Genomic DNA, 8,400 nt, shown 5'->3' with positions numbered 1-8,400 from the left:
GGCCAGGGGCTGCAGCAGCGCCCCCCTCCCCTCCCTCCCCGCAGAGATCTGCTCCCGAGGGTGCCCCGCACCTGTTTGTGTGGAGCTGGTGCTTGGTGGGACGGGCTGGAGCCCGGCAGCCCTGTGGTTCTGTGCTGCTTTCCTGGGGCGCTGGTGCCGGGTATTGGCCCCAGAGGCCCTGGCTGCTGCCCACAGCCGTGCTTCCCTTGCTGCTGCTGGAGGTTTTATTTTTGGACATGGAACTTCCCAGGCTCTTGCTGCTCAAATGGACCTCAGGGGTGGATTGTGGCAGCATAAAGACGAACATCCCAGCAGCAGCTCTGGAAGAAAGAATTAACAGCAACCAAAACCTCGCAAGAGACTAAGTCGAGTGAAACAGCCTCCAAGTCCATTTATCATGGAATATCTGAGCTGGATCCTTGGGTGGGGTGAAGTAAAGATGTCAGAACCCATGGGGCTAAGCTCTTACAGCCTCAGTTTCCATCAGCAGGCGCCGTTCCTGCGGGCACATGAGCATTTCTGCAGCTCTTCGAGGCCCAGGTACAGCACCCAGGACAGCCCAAGGTGTTTTAGAGTGCTGACCTCTAAGGAAGGGGTTTGCAGGAGGCCGGAGAGTTGCAGTCCGGCTGTGTCAGTGCATTTACTACATCCACCTGCCTCCGCACGGTGCCCAGCACCTCTCTGACCACTCGGGGTGTTTGCCCTGTGCTGCTGGGAGCATCTTCACAGGGGACCAAGGCTTTCCTCCTGTCTGCCTCAGCGGGGACAGCCTGACACAGCGCAGCCGAGAGACGTGGAGGAGCGAGAGGCTGCAGCTGGGAAACCCAGATAAGGCTCCTACAGCCCGAGGATTCCTGGTGACATGGGCACTGGCAGCCACGAGAGAAGAGAAGAGAAGAGAAGAGAAGAGAAGAGAAGAGAAGAGAAGAGAAGAGAAGAGAAGAGAAGAGAAGAGAAGAGAAGAGAAGAGAAGAGAAGAGAAGAGAAGAGAAGAGAAGAGAAGAGAAGAGAAGAGAAGAGAAGAGAAGAGAAGAGAAGAGAAGAGAAGAGAAGAGAAGAGAAGAGAAGAGAAGAGAAGAAGAAGAGAAGAGAAGAGAAGAGAAGAGAAGAGAAGAGAAGAGAAGAGAAGAGAAGAGAAGAGAAGAGAAGAGAAGAGAAGAGAAGAGAAGAGAAGAGAAGAGAAGATGCACCCTGGTCGGTGAGGGGAGCTGCCAAACCACACTGAGAAAGTGCTGAGCTCAGCTTTTCCCTCTAGAGAAAGCTCGCTGCAGCTCAGGCCAGAGGAGGCAGCTGCACCCGAGGGCGAGTGGTGCCCGGGGAGCAGAGGGCACCCAGGGGTCTGTGGTGCCAGCAGTGTCCAGACACACGGCTGCGGTGCAGACCTGCCCACCCCGTCACCCCCCTACCGGGAAGAAGCTGCGAGCACCCGCGGAAACAGTGACGGAAGCCCAGAGAGCCCACGCTGGGGCCGGGGGGTCAAGGTTAACAGGCCCAGGACCAAATGCAAACTGACAGTCACGAAGGGCTGCCCCAGCACACTGGAAATGGGCAGAGACAGGTCGGGGTCACTGCTGACAAGCAAAGCTTTATAGATCAAAAGCACAAGTCAGGAAAGAGCCCGACCTCTGTGGATGAGGGACAGGGCTGGGAGGGCGGCGGGCGGTGGGCGCTCTCCCACTGCAGCCTGTCGTTTCACAGCCACTGAGAAATGCAGAGGACAAAAGATGCTGATGGTCCTTCCCGCCTAGTAGCAGGCAGTCAGCATTCTGCTGCGACCTCTACAGTGTCTCTAGGGCTTATTTGCCCTTTGCACAGGAGGGATCAGACTGAAACTGGGGCTCTGTAGGGGCAGTCAGTCAAGAGAGCATTTACAGGGCACTGGCCAGGGAGCCCGAGTCCCTTAACTCCCTCAGCGCTGCTGCTGGCTGCGGGCACCCTGGTCTGAGAGCTCTGCAAAGGTTGTACGGGCAGGTGCCACAGTGCGCTAGACTGGACAGAGGGGATTAACCGTTGTCCACAGAGAGAGGCCCTGAGCGGGGAGTAGCAGCCACGGCACCGCCCCGCCGCAGCCGGAGCAGGGACAGGGACAGGCTGGGCGCGGTGGTGGGGCTCTGGCAGGGAGGGGGATGCGACAAAGGGACAGCGTGACACGTCCCAGGGTCTGCCATGAGGGGCCGCGGTGAGGGAGCAGGGCTGCGAGGGGCAGCTTCGCCTCCCCAAAGGCATGAACCCCACAGTGTTTGCACAGGGTTTGAGCAGCGTTTGAGCAGTGTTTGCACAGCGTTTGTGCAGCGTTTGCGCAGCATTTGTACGGGGTCTGTGCAGGGTTTGCGCAGCACACCAGCCCAAAGCTCCCCTGCAGAGAGGTGGGGCCTCAGCATCACCTGTTCCAGCTTATGGCGCTGTTCCTCCCATTTGAACGCGGTGCTGGTGCTGGCGCTTACACTGCTGTCAACACAAGAGAAAACAAGACAAATGTGTTGATCAAGACTTGCAGGTCAGAAGTAGTGGGCAGCATGAACAAGGTTGGTTACAGTCTGAGGAATCTAGTGCCCCCTCTCACAATACCCCCCCACGTAAGGGAAGGAGGACATGAAACTCAAAATTGCCTCCGTGAAGAGGCACCTCTATTATTTGCGGCCCTGCTGCTGCTTTCCACCAGACACAATTCGGGTGCCATCTCCCAGGGCTGTTCAGCACTCAGCACTGCAGGTGAAGCTGCAGCACCAGAGAAGCAGCTGGTGGTCGGGGTTGCACAGAAGTGACAGGATCTTTCTTGAAAGCTTCTGGTTTTGAGAATTTGTTTATTCTCTGTCCTGAAGGGAAATGTCATTGCTATCCCTGCTCCTCCATCCTCAGTATAGCTCTAACTAGCTGGAAGCCTGTGGTATGAAAATGATGCTGTTGGAATGAAAGTAATTTGTGCCCAGCTGCTTCTAGAACAGCCAAAAAAAGACCAAAAGGAAAAAACATGTAACAGCCAAAAAATGTGCATTCTGCCAGAGTGAGCAAGAGCAGAGCTCAGATGCGGCTCCTGCTGGAGCGGAGCTTGACACAGAGATGTACAGCCCACTAGGAGCTAGTGAAAACCAAACTGTGGGTGCTGCCGTGCTGACCTGAACCAAAACGTGCGTCTGCCACACTCACATACAACCTGGACATCAAGGTTTGAAGCTCTTTGAGGGTTTGGGCTTGTGACTTCCGAGTGGGGTTGAATTCTGGGAAAATGAGTGTCCCCGGCCCCTTCTCTCCCCTCCTAAGGGGACTGTGAGGGCTGATCTTTGCAGCCACCATTCAGCATGCAGCTTAATATGTTGGCACTCACTTCTCCACCAGCTTGCTTGACTATAAAGAGTATTTGGACTCCCACAGTGGTTCATTTAACCAGACTTTTCAAAGAAGTCCCTCTCCCTGTCCCCCGCTCTCCTTCTCTACAGAGGAATAAACAAGATAAAACAGGAAGCAAAGAAGCAAAATCAAAAGAAGCAGAGAAAAGTAAAAAAAAAATAAGAAAAAATGTGAAGGAGAAGAGGAGAGCCACAGACACACAACCGACCAAATAAAACCATTGTTGGGTCCCTACTCCTCCAAACCAAGTCAGCAACCTGCCTGGGAGCAGTTTAGGAGATTTTGTTTTTGTATATGTAAGGGAGTAGCTGGAAACGTGGACAATGAAAGCACCGGGGGTGGGGTGTGTATCCCCCTTTCAGCATGGGAACAGCTCCGAGGAAGCTGCTGAAGTTAATGGCAGGTAATTTGGGGGTGAATAAAGACGATACATGTGTGTGCGGGAGGCAGTGGCCCTCGCTACGGAGCAGAGTGCCGGGCACCGTTTCTGTTATAAAGCTCCAGGTGACTCTGTGGCTGCCGGTAGCCGGAGGGTCCCAGGAGCAGTCGGGAGGCCCAGAAGCAGCCGGGGGGTCCCAGGAGCAGCCGGGGGGTCCACGAGCAGCCGGGGGGGTCTCAGGAGCAGCCGGGGGGGCCCACGAGCAGCCAGGGGGTCCCAGGAGCAGTCGGGAGGCCCAGGAGCAGCCGGGGGGTCCACGAGCAGCCGGGGAGTCTCAGGAGCAGCCGGGGGGGCCCACGAGCAGCCAGGGGGTCCCAGGAGCAGTCGGGAGGCCCAGGAGCAGCCGGGGGCCCGGCGCGGGGTTCAACTCCCTGCTTTCGCGCAGGAGAGGGCCCACGGGCCCAGCCTCGGGGCTGGCGTAGCGCGGGAGGAGGGTCCGGCCGCGGGGAGGGCAGGAACGGGTGGGCGCCTCGCAGTCGGGGGGGTGAGCTGGGGAGACGGCACCGAGGCTGCTGCAGCGCCGGTGGAGGGACCCGCGTCCCCCGGAGGAATGACTCAGACCACCGAAGGCAGCTTCTGCTCTGGCCGACGGCAGGGAGCGCGCTCGGGAGGGCTGGTCCTCGTGGAAGCTGGTGGGGCTCACACGGGGTGAGCCCCCCGCTCCCTCCAGGCTGCCTGAACACCAACCCCGCACCCCGCCCGCCCCGGCGCCGTGCAGACCTCGGACTCACCGGTGCAGCGGAGGAGCGGCCGCCCCCAGAGCTCGCTGCAGGACAGCGGGCACCCGCACCCCAGGAGCCCCCCGACAGGCACCGGCGGCCGCCAGCAGATGAGTCAGCGCGGAAAAGAGAAACAAAAACAAGCAGATGGAAGAAGTGGAACTGACACATGAAAGACGTAGCAAGCGAGGAGGACTTGAGGCCTCTAATTAGTGCCTGCAGAAAAATTAATGAGCAGCACTGCCAGTGCAGGGGTCCTGCCTAAAAAAGCAGCCCCTATGCATGGGGTACGGCGAGCGGCTGGTGCCTGGGGCAGCCTCTTCAGCCTGGATCACGACAGAAACCATTCTTCTCCCGAGAGCGGAACCTCGGTAATTCCCGTAAAGCCCAGGGCTCCCCCGGGACAGCTCTGCCCTGGCTGCTCCAAAAGGCCGGAGCCCCATCGCGGGAGCTGCGGCCCCTGAGGAGGGAGGCGGGTGTCGGCGCGCCAGAGGCAATGCCCCACCGCGGTGCCGTGGGCTGGCACCAAGGCTGCCTGGATCTCTGCCTGGGGGTCAGCGGGGGTGACTCCAGGGGCTGAGGCGAAGCACAGGCGCAGAAACTGGCAGAGCAGCTGCTTCTGGATCCCACCTCCCGCGACCAACCATAGTAATTGCCAGGCCATGGAGGAACAGGCGCTTCTTGCCAACCTGCATCAGTAACCTGTGTCCTTGGCTGCTGCCCATCTCCACAGGTCTGTTCTCCTGTTGGGGTGACTTCTGGGTAGCCATGGTATCTAGGGGTAAATTCACAAAACATGTTTATACCCTATGTACGTAACTCTCGTCACCAGGGTCTTACTACAGGGAATAGTCACATCTCAGAAAACCAGACCAATTAGGTCTGCTACAGAAAAGGCAGGACCCTGCCTACAGGGAAGGAGAGGACATGTCTACCAGCTCTACTTCACCGCTGAAGCACTTTTACCAGGCGCAGCACATGTTGCTTCTCTCACCTCATGGTATGAGACTGGCAGGTGTATATAAACAGTTAATTCTTGGAAGTAATGGGAAGCCTGATTGTGAGAAAGCAGAGGGCTCCCCGGTCCCTGCTCAGCAGCAGAGCGTGCGCCCCTCCAGCTGGTAACAGGGGGCCAGTCTGAGAGGGGCGTTGGACGGGTGATGAGCAAAGGCCGCTCCGTTATCCCACACGCTGAGAAAAGTGCGTTTGTGTGGGGAGGGTTCACTCACAACAGCGCTATTGTCTGCAGCCCCTGAGCCCAGGCTGCTGCAGCCGACTGGCGTGTAGAAATCAGCATTCTTGCTCTACCCCTGATGTCACCCAGGGAAGAGGGACTCGCTGCCAAGCAGCTTTCCCAGTGCTGTGCCTGCCCCCGGCAGGGAACGAGGGCTTTTCTCTCTGCATTCATGCCGGGTTTCTTGGATTTATATCCTTGATGCAACACAGGAGCTCCTTACGCATGCTAGGAGCAGGCTGGTTAGGACAAGCTGTTGGTGCACCAGTGGCAGGGGAGCACAAAGCAGCAGAGCTGCTCCCCAGGCACTTGACACCCCCCCCACACACATACTGCAGCAATACAGACAGGGAAGCATGCTGGTCGTTATTTTCCCTTTGTCAGTCCAGTGCTGGGGGCACTCCAACTCCTATCGGACATGAGAAGGGCTGCTAGAGCCTGTCCAGGTGTTTCTCTTTTACCCTAAATGAGTTCTGCTTATCCAGCCTCTGCTGAGGGTGCAGAGTTGATAAAGCATCCCAGCCATCACCTATTTGTTTCCCATTGGTTTGAAGCTCACCAGGTCACGAGAAAAGCACATCTGCATGTTTCCACAGGATTTCTAATTCCTGGAAAGACTGAAAACAGAAATGTAGGAAGAAAAGGGTTTTTTCTGCTAAAAAATAGAAGCTCCTAAACCTCCACAAACTACTAAGAAACTTGCAGCTCCATTTAAGCATTATGCCGGTATTTTATCTAACTCTGACCTCTCCATTAGCATCAGATTTCCAGAGTTCCTTTTACCAACCACCTCCTCCACAAGGGCCCGAAAAGAACTTGAAGTTCCCGTGGCAGCTCCCAGAGGACCTGCGCAGCAACCTTTATTAAATGTGAGAGCAGCTGCAAGATGATTCAGTTGCTGTATCAGGTGGTATTTTCTTAGAAACTCAAACAACAGGGCTCCTATGGGTTTATAAACATTCTGATCATCATCATCTTTGGTTCCAGAAAACTCTGGGCTGAATCTTAAGTTTTCTGTCAAAACCAGAGTATTTTTTTAGGAATTCCCGAAGGCAGCAGCCTCCCTCTCTATTGAAAAGCAATGGACATCAGCCACCTTGTGCCTATAAGGCTTCTGCATCCACAGCTGCACCATATCCACACGCCCTTTTCCAGGAGAACCTTCTCCGCTCTCCACAAGCTCTCAACGTATCTCTCTTTTACCAGAATGCCTGAGGGACCACCAATATGGTTCAGAGTAACACTAAACTATTTTTATCCTATAGAAAAAAGGTCACGATGCTGTGAACAATCAATAAAGAGATGTTTTGATCTGTCTAGTTTGGACTAGTAAATAAAAGGTCATAAGGACAATTAAGGGTATATCCCTGACACACCAAACCACCAAAGATCCTAACAGCATGTTGGTTGATACAATAAGGAGAAACCCATAATTCTGGCTGACATCCACAGCCCAACTGCTTATTAGGAAGATCTAAATGAAAAATAATGGATATTTCCTTCAATATTAAAGACCTACAATGCACATTGCACATCTAAATTTGCCTCTAAGTAATAATGAAAATAGAGATTCCAAAGAGAAAGAGTTAAATCACTGGATTAAACACTGGAGATGTCATTAAACCTGACACAATGTGGAAATTGAAAACAATCATTGGATTATGAAGACACAGTTCGTGAGTCACCAGGAAAGATGCCACCAGAAAATGGCAATAAATGGTAGGGACATAATTCCCATGGTGAATTACCAAACGAGTGCCTCAGCCCAGCGGCTGGCTGCCGCCTGCGATTGTACATTTCACTGTTTCACTACAGATTTCACTATTTCCATAGACTGTGGAAAAGGTGATATTTTAAAGACACTGCTTCAACAGTCTGGGCTCGTTAAAAGAAGATCCTCTCCCATTTTCAACAGGGTTACCTCTTCTCAAGAGTTCTGGGTGCTTGCTGAAAGAAATTATACATACATAGGTTCTTTGATGTCGAGGTTAAGTGCAGTTAATGAATAATCACATTCCATGGTAATAATAGGTTTTATCTGCAGGGCCCCCCCCTTGTTTGATAATCCCTCGTATGGCAACATTTTTCTGGCTCCCGTCTAGAATGTGAATTTAAACGTCAGAGCAGGCCCTGACCTGCCCTGCAGCCGCGGCTGCACTCTGTGCGTGAGTGCGGGCTGGAGCCCTGGGGCGGGAGGAGGGTCTGACCCTGCTCCCTGCATGCAGAAAGCAGTGGGTCATCTGCTCTGCAACGGTCCTTCCAGTAACATTCTTAACGAGACATAATTGATCGGTATATGTGAGAACGGCAAGAACTACAATGAACTCTATTATGATTCCAAGTTAGGTTTAAAGTGTTAATTAATGGCACCTTCCAAGGCAGGATAACGTTACAGTGACAATCTCCTGTCAGCAATCCCATCTTTACTATTTAATCTGGTATTTAGTATAATAGCATTGACCATAGTGAACTTAAACTATTGAAAAGAAATATATACGGCCTTTATGAATCATTAATAGCATCTTCCTGGTGTATCATTTTAAAAAGTTCCATGACCTGTAAGATTAACAATCAGCGGACCCAAGGGAAATGGAAGTAGAATGGATGGTCAAATAGAAGGAAATCAGAAGCATCTGAGGAGTTTGTTTCTTCTGTTTCAA

Source organism: Athene noctua, chromosome 25, assembly GCF_965140245.1.
Source record: "Athene noctua chromosome 25, bAthNoc1.hap1.1, whole genome shotgun sequence".
In the NCBI taxonomy this organism is placed as follows: domain Eukaryota; kingdom Metazoa; phylum Chordata; class Aves; order Strigiformes; family Strigidae; genus Athene; species Athene noctua.
This window is presented reverse-complemented; position numbering follows the sequence as displayed.